This window comes from Macrotis lagotis, chromosome 2 (assembly GCF_037893015.1).
Source record: "Macrotis lagotis isolate mMagLag1 chromosome 2, bilby.v1.9.chrom.fasta, whole genome shotgun sequence".
In the NCBI taxonomy this organism is placed as follows: Eukaryota; Metazoa; Chordata; class Mammalia; order Peramelemorphia; family Peramelidae; genus Macrotis; species Macrotis lagotis.
Window position 1 is genome coordinate 163,668,653 of NC_133659.1, and position 10,714 is coordinate 163,679,366.

A 10,714-nucleotide genomic window follows, 5' to 3' on the forward strand; every position below is an offset into this window, starting at 1 on the left:
GCCCAGTAGCCCATAAATTGAGTTTCCTGTTCACCCAGAACAGGTCAGCTCCAGCCTCCAACACCCCCAGGTGAAGAGATGATACTTAGAGATCCTATGACCCACCTTATTCCAGGTGCTAAAGGATAAGATTCCTGGGTCCTGATTGCAGCCTCCTAGGAATGGGAGGCATGGGAGTCAGGGCTCATATACCCATGCTCTTGCCTCTGTGACCCTTAAGCCATGGTGCTCTGGTAGAAGGAGCCCTGGAGGGGGAGTCAGAAGATTTATATTCCATCAATCAACCTATCGATCCATCAAAAGGCATTATTAGGTGCCTATTATGTGTCAAGTACTCTACTAGATACTGGCAATGCAAAGACCAAAAAATGATCCCTGATCTCAAGGAATTTATTCTATTAGGAAAGACAATATAATGTATAGCATAAATATGAAATAAATGAAATCAATATGAAATCGATAACAAGGTGATTTAAGAGGAGATAGAGGTGCTTGTTGTGAGTCTTGAAATAAGGAATTCTAAGGTAAGCCAGAAGTACTTTCCAGGCTTGGGGGTAGCTAACCCAAAGTAAAGATAAGAGACAATGCTTTGTGGGAGGTACAGGGAGAAGGCCAGTGTGGCTGGACTCATTCAGGAATGGGAGATCTTATAATAAATATACATCCACACATTCACACACATGTGTATATTGTAGGTACATATATATGTATGTCTAGAGAGAGATTAAAAAGCTAGGTTAGGGCTAGGACATGAAGGGAAGGGAGGGAGGGAATGAGGGAAGGAAGGATGGAAGGAGGGAGTGAGGGAGGGAGGAAAGGAGAAAGGGAGAAAAGTTAGGAGGGAGGGAGGCAGGGAGGTAAGCCCCTGGAGTGAGTAATTGAGTGTCATCCATGGTCACATTCCTGGAGCCAGTCAAGCTATCTGCCCATTCGACTTTTGACTGACTCTCCCTCCTTCCCTCTGCCTCCTGGCTTCCCTGGCTTCCTTCAAGTCTTAGCTCAAGTTCCTACTGACCACAGGAAGTCTTTCCCAATGCCTCTTCATTTTCCTGCCTTCATACTACTGATTACTTCTGATTTGTATATAGCTTGTTTGTCCATAGTTGCTGGTGTGTAGTCTCCCATATTAGACTGGGAGCTCCTCAAGGGCAGAGATTCTTATTTTATTTTCTTTTTTATCCCCAGAGCTTAGCACAGGGCCTAAGGCATAGTAGGTACTTAATGAATGCCTTATTTATTACTGACAGATATCTACACTTAAGAAAAGTTCTTTTGGTAGCTGCATAGATAGGAAGAGACTTGAGGGAGAAAAGACCAATTCTAGTCTCAGAATCTTGAAAATATGAGTCACTTCCCTTGTCTATGCCCCAGTCTTCTCATCTGTAGAACAAGGAGTTGGTACCCAAAGAACGTCTTAGCAGGGGTCAGCTAAATCTTCCTCTCCACAGAAGAATCATTCATTTTTAAATTTTAATAAAATAAACCAAAATAATAAAAAATCTATTAGGAATTTAATGAAAATATTATGTACATGTCCATATAAATCAGTGCACAAGGTTCCCTGTTCTTGAGAGTCAACCTCTGCTCCTAGACCAATGAGACCACACCATCTTCCCAATCCAAATAGATACCCACCGTGGTGGTCAAACCAGGATGGTTTTTCTCTCTTTAGTGTCATCACATGTCTAGCAGACTCATTCTTAAGGGGAATGCATCTCCTTGACCTCCATTCATCCTAGATTATTATTTTGTCTACTTGCTTGCTTTTTTCTTTATCTTTTTTTCCCCCGTACCATCATCCTGTGTTGTTCTGTGCTCTCCATAGACTGAATAAAATCAGCCCATCCCAGATCATGAAGAAACTACATCTAAAGCTTTTTTCCTCTCTCTGTCTCCTCCTATTCTTGAAGTCTCTGCATCTAAATCCTTCTCTGTATCCTCTTGTACATAAGAGGTGCTATGGCAGGGCCCCAGGTACTCTCTATTCTCAGCAATTATTATTTAGAAGAATAATGCTTAGCATTTATATAATGCTTTAAAGTTTGCAAAGCAGTACATATATATTCTGCCATATTGGAGGTTGTAGTTTTCAGGGGTTTTTTTTGTTTTGGTTTTTTTTTTTGCAAGGCAAATGGGGTTAAGTGGCTTGCCCAAGGCCACATGGCTAGGTAATTATCAAGTGTCTGAGACTGGATTTGAACCCAGGTACTACTGACTCCAAGGCCGGTGCTTTATCCACTATGCCACCTAGCCGCCCCAAGGTTGTAGTTTTCAATAGACAATCCTGTCTCCCCCATTTCCAGATGCCTGACTTCCTTCATTACCTTCAGTCCATAGGTCTGAAGGAAACTGGGTAACTTCTAATATCGAGACCTGCCCAGCCTCCACCCCATCTCAATTCTGATCTAGATGCCAGCCCTTTTCCCCTAATCTGCCTGAAGAGATACTCATGCATCTGGGTCAACTGGGAGGAGCTCTGATAAAGGGAGAGGACAGGTGGGGTTGGAACTTCCACTCCACATCATCATCAGGTCTCCTGAGATGGGTTCTTTGGTACTCAGACTATAAGGGGCCTGGAGATGGTAACATGAGGCTCTGTTGAATGAACTACAGATATTTAAGCTGGAAAGAATAATCTAGTTGTTTTCAAATATTGGAAGAGTTAGTTGGTGTAAGAGAGATTGAACTTGCTCTGTTTGGTTTCAGAGGTAAGGATTAGGAACAATAAGCAGGAATTTCAGAAAGGGAGATTTAGACCTGATAGAAGGAACCTCTCCAACAATTAGAGCAGTCCTGAAGTGAAATCTTCATTTAAGAGGATTGGTGTGTGTGTGTGTGTGTGTGTGTGTGTGTGTGTGTGTGTGTATGTGTAATTCCTGTTCAGATTGCAATACTGGACCTTTGAAATATCTTCCAACTATACAATTCTGTCATTTTGGGTCTTCTGGCTCAGTCATGTAGATGAAGGAGGGAAGGAGGCACTAACATAGAATGAAAAAGATAGGAAAGCATTCTAACACCTAGTTAGTTTTACCTTGGGCATCTTAATCCCCAATACCCCAAGGACTCAAGTAATAGGTTTCTCCCCCTTCCCAGCTCTCACAAACAGATATGTGTATCTTTCAAGCAGCCTATGTTGGAAGTTCACCCTGAGGATAAGTGGGGAGAAGGGTGTGGTGAAGGAAATTCCCTTCTCTTCTAAAACTGGAGACTTCTTTCCCTTCTTCTGTCTTGCTGTTGTGGGGGGGGGACACAAACTTCAAAAGAGAAAGGCTATTATGGCTGCCCTCCCAGAACCATCACAGTGATCTGCTCTCTTCCTAAACCTGGCTCCACAGATGGAAAGAACCTTACTCCCTCCCCCCTTATCTGTCTCTCATAATCTAGTTCCTCCCAAAGTCTATCTTCCACAGTGTGAATGGAAAAGGGAGGAGCTGATTCAGAGTCCCCCCCCCCTTCTCACTTAGAAATCAGAAACTGATCCTCCAGAATAATAACTGGGGGAACAATGCAACCCCAAAACAGGGGACTGACCATAATGACCTCCAAAAAGGCCCGGGAAACTCTAAAATTGAAACATAGGACTGCTTGGGTTTTCCATTCAGGGTTCCTCCTCCTTAGCTTCCAGACCACATCAAACATTAACCCCTTCCTGTCTATGTTTTATGGCTTTAGAGTGGAGACCAAAGAGGGAGTAGAGATGGGAGTGAAGACCCAGGTATCCCTAGCTTCCCTATGCTAATCACCACCCACATCCTCCCTCTGAAACCTAAATCTTGGTAAGAATAGCTTCCTGAACTCTACTACAAGCAAGATGGGAGGGTATTTTCTCTTTCCAGGAGAGAAAAGGAATGAATGAGCTGTTCTGCTCATGGGGAAACTGGAAAAATCCATACTGGTCTTGTTCCGCCCCTCCACCCCATAGTTCCCTTTCCATCTGATCTAGGAAGAGTCTTTCACTCTAGGGGAATCCAGAAAGTCCCAAAGGATCTCCTTTCTGTTGGTTTAAATAACCTCATACTCCCTCCATGTCCTCCTAGCCCCTAGCACTCCTCTTCGAATGCCCCCCTTTAATGTTTTCAGTCCCACCTTTCTTCCATAGTGTATCTCATCTTCTTTCCCTCCCTTCCAGTGTCCCCTAACCCCTACCCCTCTCTTCCTAATGATCTTTCCAATCTAATCACCTCTCCTCCATCCCCCCCAATGATACTGAAAGAGCTGGGGTCTCCACACAATAGCTTGCCCTCGCCCTCAGCCTATCTCTTCCTCAGACAGGAAGCAGTGCCAGACAATAACATGGCCCCCACCTTTTCGGGATACCATCTGCCTTCTTAATCTCCCCCCCCACAACACTTACCTGGAGCTTGGGAATTCCGAGCCTCCCTCCCCCTTGCAACCGGGCTGTTCCCATCTCCCTCTGTCTCAGTTCTTGCCACACCCCCGCCCCTCACAGCATCCTCATCTCCGCCCCTCTGGTCCTCATGTCACCATGGCAACCGCATCTCCTTGGGGGGTGGGGCCATAATCTCCCCCCTCTCTCTCCTCCTACCCTCCCCTACAGCAACCAGATGTGTGTGTGTGTGGGGGGGAATATATGAACAACCCCCAGTCATCTAATCCTCTACCATCCCCCCCACTTCTTCACAGTTCAAGATGCAGATGTGCTCCAGATGTGGCAAGCAAGTCTGACTATGGTCAGTGCTCCTCATGCAGACCTTTCCTTCACCACTTCCGCTCTATACCCACCATGCCCAAGGGACTATTTGAAAGATGGGACACCTGGGTTCCAGCCGGGTCCCAGGCAAATAAGGATGATAATAGCCTAAAGAAATGTGTGTGTATCAGTGGGCATTCTAGTCCAAAAACCAAAGAAAGCTTTTTTTTTAACCTGCTTTTGATGGGAAAGGCAACCCTAGGATTCAAGCTTGGGGTCTCCTACTTGGCCACCCATGAAGTCTACTGACCTCCAGACAACTTTCTTTGGATTATCCACTGATGATACCCAAATAAGAAGGGAGTACGTCTCAGAAAGCAATTCTCAATTTTCTTATTGGACTCTCATCTCTAAAGAATTTAATCTGGCCAGGTTAGAAAGAGGAGGAGCCAGTGGGTTCAGAGGCAAAGACTGACCCCCTGTATTGTCAGGATCAAGTTGGAATATCTAAGGGTCCAGACTTATTTTATCCTTCAACTCTGTCACACCAACACAATTTCCCAACTGTTTCCCCTTTTTAGGAAACTTTAAGGCTGGAGCTTGGTAAAATGAAAACCACATTACTCTTATTCTCAGAAGACTTAAGTTTGAAATTCAAGCTCTGATACTTCCTAGCTATGTGACCATAAACAAATCATAAACACTGTAAGACTAGAACTGGAAGGGAAACTGAAGATTGGACACAAGGTTCAACCATCTTATTTTACAGGGGGATGAATGACTTACCCAAGATCATAAATATATTAAGCATCAGAGGCAGGATTGGAACCCAGGTCCTCAAATTCCAGAGCCCATACTCTTTCTACTATCACACTTAACCTTTTTGAGGCGGCTTCCTCACTCATAGAATGGGGATAGTAATACCTGTCCTAATGCCTCAAGAATTAATATAAGGAAAATGTTTTGTAAAATACTATAAAGTATTGTAGAGAGGTTGCTAGGTAGTGAAGTGTATAGAATTACAGTGCTAGAGACAGGAAGATCTGAGTTCAAATTCAGCTTCAAACACTTACTAGCTATGTGGACATGGGTAGGTCACTTGACCCCAAATGCTCCCTTTCTCTACAAAAATAAAAAAAAAAAAGAAATAAAAGCAATTTAGAAAATGCTGAGCCCAAAGTGCCTGAGGCTTTGATGAAGAACTGGAGCTTTTTCCCAGAATCAGCGGCTTTTCCAGGAAGAAATAAAAAGAAAGGTGGTGTGTGTGTGTGTGTGTGTGTGTGTGTGTGTGATCAGACTTAGAGGGAGTTTCAAAGGTTAAGTGAAATATGTCCAGTTCCCCTTTAGAGGGGTAACTAGTCTGGGAGTAGAGGATGAGTAATTTCCTGATGAGAAAGGTAGAAAGCAGAAGGTCAGCTGGACCCACATCTCCTCCCTTACCACTTCCTGTCAATCTAATCCAGCTTCCCCAATTATAGGGGGCTGTGGGTGGGGTCCTTGTTTGGGTGAGGGCCTCTAATTCTGTCCTCTTTTCAGGGTCTAGCACTGGGAAATGTAAAAAGAGGATGGTGATAGTAACTGAGGGAAATGGACATTCGATTTAGAAGGGAAGGCTGTTAGGCTACAGGATAGATTTCTCCTTGAGAAAATCTGCCTCAAATGGACAGTAATGTGCTGCCTCCATTTCCTCAATTGTAAAATGAGGGAATTAAATTCAATGAATCTAACTCTCCCTATTTATGATCTTTTCTTTCCAGCCTCATTGAACATAATCTCATAATCTCCTTTTTCTATAGCCTGAGACTCACCCAAACTGATTCTCTCTCTCTCTCTCTCTCTCTCTCTCTCTGTTCCTTGCTTAGACACTCAAATTCCCATCTCTATGCCTTTGCCCTAGCTGTCCCCTCTGACTGCCATGTACTCTCTCTTGATCTTATCCTCAGAGTCCATTTGAAATGAAGCCCAGGGGGTGGCTAGGTGGTGCAGTGGATAAAGCACTGACCCTGGAGTCAGGAGTACCTGGGTTCAAATCCGGTCTCAGACACTTAAACATTACCTGTCTGTGTGGCCTTGGGCAAGCCACTTAACCCCATTTGCCTTGTAAAAAAAGAAAAAGAAAAAAAGAAATGAAGCCCAGGCACCATCTCTCACATGAAGTCATTTCTATTCCTCTCCCTCCCAAACAACTTTGTATTTATCTGTTTTGTTTTATCAGTTTGAATTAATGCTTTATATATTTTTGTTTATTTTCTTCCCTAAAAGACTTTAAGTTCCTTGCAAGTAGATATTGTTTCATTCTTTCTATTGTATCCTCAATATAGAACCAGCAATAATAGATATTTAATGAATTCTTGTTGATTTGATTGATCTCAGTTTGCCCAGTTGATTTCTTATGACCCAGTGCCTGCTACTCAAGAAAATTTTACCATGATAAGGGAGCTAGGGCTTTGACCTTGGGCAGAGAGAAACAAGGGAACAGTTGATTTGGGTGAGCTGGACATGTGGGTACTTCCTGAGTCCATGGGAGAGACGCTCTTTCTTTGGTCTAAATGCCATCTCTCTTGATAAACCAATTTCATGGTTATTAATTTGCTTCTCTTTCCCATCCTTAGTTTCCTTATTTTGGGAAAACTAGAATGCCCAGGGAAAGAAATGAGATTTGAGGGAACCCAGGAAATAGAGAATGGGGGGGTAAACCAAAGCAAAGATGGAAATCCAAGCATCCAACTTCACTGCATCTGTCTCTCAGGATCTCAGTGAGTTATCTATCTTTTACCTAGGTGTCAGAAAACTTCCCAGTCCTGGAACTGTACTCTGAAAATTTCAAAAATACTGGGGACCCATCTAGGGTATCTCCAGGACCTAGAATTAGAATTATAGAAGAAGAAATCTGCATAGCCATATGTCCCACCTCCCAGCCCCAGAGATTCAGGATCCCTTTCCCCTGACCCCAGATCTTACCCCTGGCCCAGCAGTAGAGACCCCAACCCAGGCGTCCAGGCTCCAGAAGTGTCTGTATCAGGCAGGGGGCGAAGCAGGGAGGGCATGGTAGGGGGAGGTCCTTTGGTGCCAGCCCCTTCTGGTGCCCCAGTTCCCAGGCAGCTCTTAAAGGAGCCAGGTTGGATTAGCTGGGGGCAGCTTAAGAGGGTTGGTATGTGTGGAAGAGTGAATGGTGGGGCTGCTAGGGCCTTAGATCCACACCATTCCCTTGAGTGCTCCAGATCAATATTGTTCAGTTATTTCTAGGTCATGGAAAACCCAGGCATCATATCTTCGCAGACATTTGGTTTCTACTTTTCCTGAACCTGTATCCCCTGAGGGACTCTAGTGTCCAAACCTCCCAGTTCCCCTGGATTCTAGACTACCACTCCCCACGGGGGTCCAGGCACCCAGCTCCCCTTCCCCCAGCATTAGTGCCACCTCATTTCCTGACTGGGGCTGCCAGCTGGCACTGCCTAGCACAGAGCATGGGCACCCAGCCCCTGAGACAAGGCCCAGGGAGAATAAAGGGAGGGAGGGGGAAGGGAGCCAGAGCCTCAGATTCTATAGGACAGACTTGACACGTTTAGCTTCTTGAGTGGACCCTGAGGAGAGAAGGAAACTGGTCCCATAGATGCTAGAGCAGAGATTCTTATTGTCCCCTTCTCATTTGCCTCCTTAAGCTTTTCTTGTTTCTGTCCTCGGAGTAATTATGGAAAATTGAAGCTCTGAGGTAAATGACAAGGACCAGGCAGCCTGATCTCCACCCTCCCCTCCCTTTGTTGGAAAAAGGGAAAGTAAGCCCTTCTGCTTAGTCTTTTGTTTGTGTAGGGGTGGGGCTTGTGGGGAGGGGAATCCTTGTTAGTAAACCCCTCTTCTTAATACATATCCAATAGCAGTGTTTTATTTACAACACACAAAATCTTCAAGAATTGCTCAAGACAGGTTGAGTGTCATCCAGAGTCCCAGTCAGTATATGTCAGAGGCTGACTTAACTCAGTCTTCCTGTCTCTGAGATAGTCTCTATCCACTCTATCTTGCTGCCTTGTACAATATATTTAGCACTTTCCAAAATCCATGGCTCACATTTGGCTGATACCTCAAAGTGTTTTACTAGTCACAGGCTGAGAGGTAGGTTTGGCAAGGTTTATTTATCTCCATTTTACTGGTGAAGAAGCTGAAGTTCAGAGAGGTTGCCCATGACAGAGCTTTAAAGACTCCTTGTTGCCTTTCTTAGACTAATGATTTCTTAGGTCACTTCCTGCTCTGTGGTTCTTTGTGAAGCAGAAGAGCCAGAGAGAAAGCAACTGAGAGAAGCTAAGACAGCACATCCTCCCTGTTCTAGGGGGATGAGTGGATGGCACCCTCCAATGACAAAGACAGGAAGTACAAGCAGGCAGGAGGCAGAGCTGTTGTTACATACATGCTGAGTTTCTGAAGAATAAAGCCAAGATGTTAGCTGCCTTCTAATGGAAAGAGAGTCTGAGAGTTTATGTCAAATCTGAGTGAGGTCATTTCCACCTCTTTGAGACTCAGTTTCCTCAACAGTAAATCAGGAATAGTGATAGTCTAATTCCAGTTTTTCAAAAACACTTTACAAACATTGCCTCATTTGTTCATCATAACAACCTGGAGAGGTAGTTATTATCTTCGTTTCACAAAAAAGGAAAAGGGGAAATGACCATACAGTTACTTGACCAGAATCATCTAAGAACCCTGGACAACTCTCAAATACTTTAAGAGGCAGAACAGTTTGCAGTAAGTATGATAGACTAGCTTTGCTTATTGGAAGTTCCCTATAGGGTAAACATCATAGTTCTGGACTAAATTGATATTCCTAAAATATAGACCTAATTCTAGGACCTTAGATTTGTAACTGGAAGGGACATTAGAGATCATCAAGCCCAAATCCACCAGATTACAGTTGAGGAAACTTAATGGAAGAGCTGAAGTTTGAACTAAGTTTCTCTAAGCCTAAATCCTACCCTATTTTCATGCTGCCACACTTGCTCTGATGTCCTCCAAGTCACCCCCATGCTCAAAAATTTTCACCAGCTCCCTATTACCTCCAGGACATAATGCAGTCTGGTATTTAAAGCCCTGTATATTATTGCTCCTATCTACTTTCTGTTATCATTTATTATTATTTCCCTTCAAGTACTTACTGGGTTTTTTTAAGGTTTTTGCAAGGCAAATGGGGTTAAGTGGCTTGCCCAAGGCCGAATAGTTAGGTAATTATTGAGACCGGATTTGAACCCAGGTACTCCTACTCCAGGGCCAGTGCTCTATCCATTGCACCACCTGGCTGCCCCTTGCTGTTCTAATCAATCTGACCCGACAGCTGCTCTAAAATATTTCATCTCCAAATCTGTGCTTGGGGGGGGCACTTTGTCTTTCACGCCCACCTCAAAGTATCTCTGCCTTCCTTCAAGATGTAGTTCAGACACACACATGCAAAATGTATGTGTTTATATACATATGGCATGGTATATATTCTGTCTCTATGTATACATACATTTCCATGTGCATGGGGAGATTATATGTGCACAAGGTACAGATATCCACATAGGTAATATACATATAGATTATGAGTTTACATGTGTGTACATGTGTATTCTAGACACATAGCCCTCTTGCCCCTTTGTATGTATTCACATTAAATGTATATACACAAAGCACCTCTGCATTTGGATTCCTGGTACACTCATACACATATGCATATTCACACATAATAAACACTTGTGCACATGCACACGTATATAGAACATGTATGCAAGTGTCTATCCCACAGTATACATATTCTGTACTCATGTATATATATGTATTATGCCTAAATATGTCCTTTCCTGAACTCTTCAGTTCTGATCATGCTTTCCTTCTTAGTTATAAAATAACCATGTGTTACTTTGTAGTTATTTGTCTCTGTATTGTATCTTCCTCACCTAACAGAAGTTTCTTGAAGGTCAGGATGATTTTAAGATATTTGTATCAGAGTGCCTTGTCTGTAAGGGCAAGAATTGAATATATTCTTTTCTGATTTCAAATCCTCCTGTCTGTCTGTCTGCTCCATTTTCCTGTTAT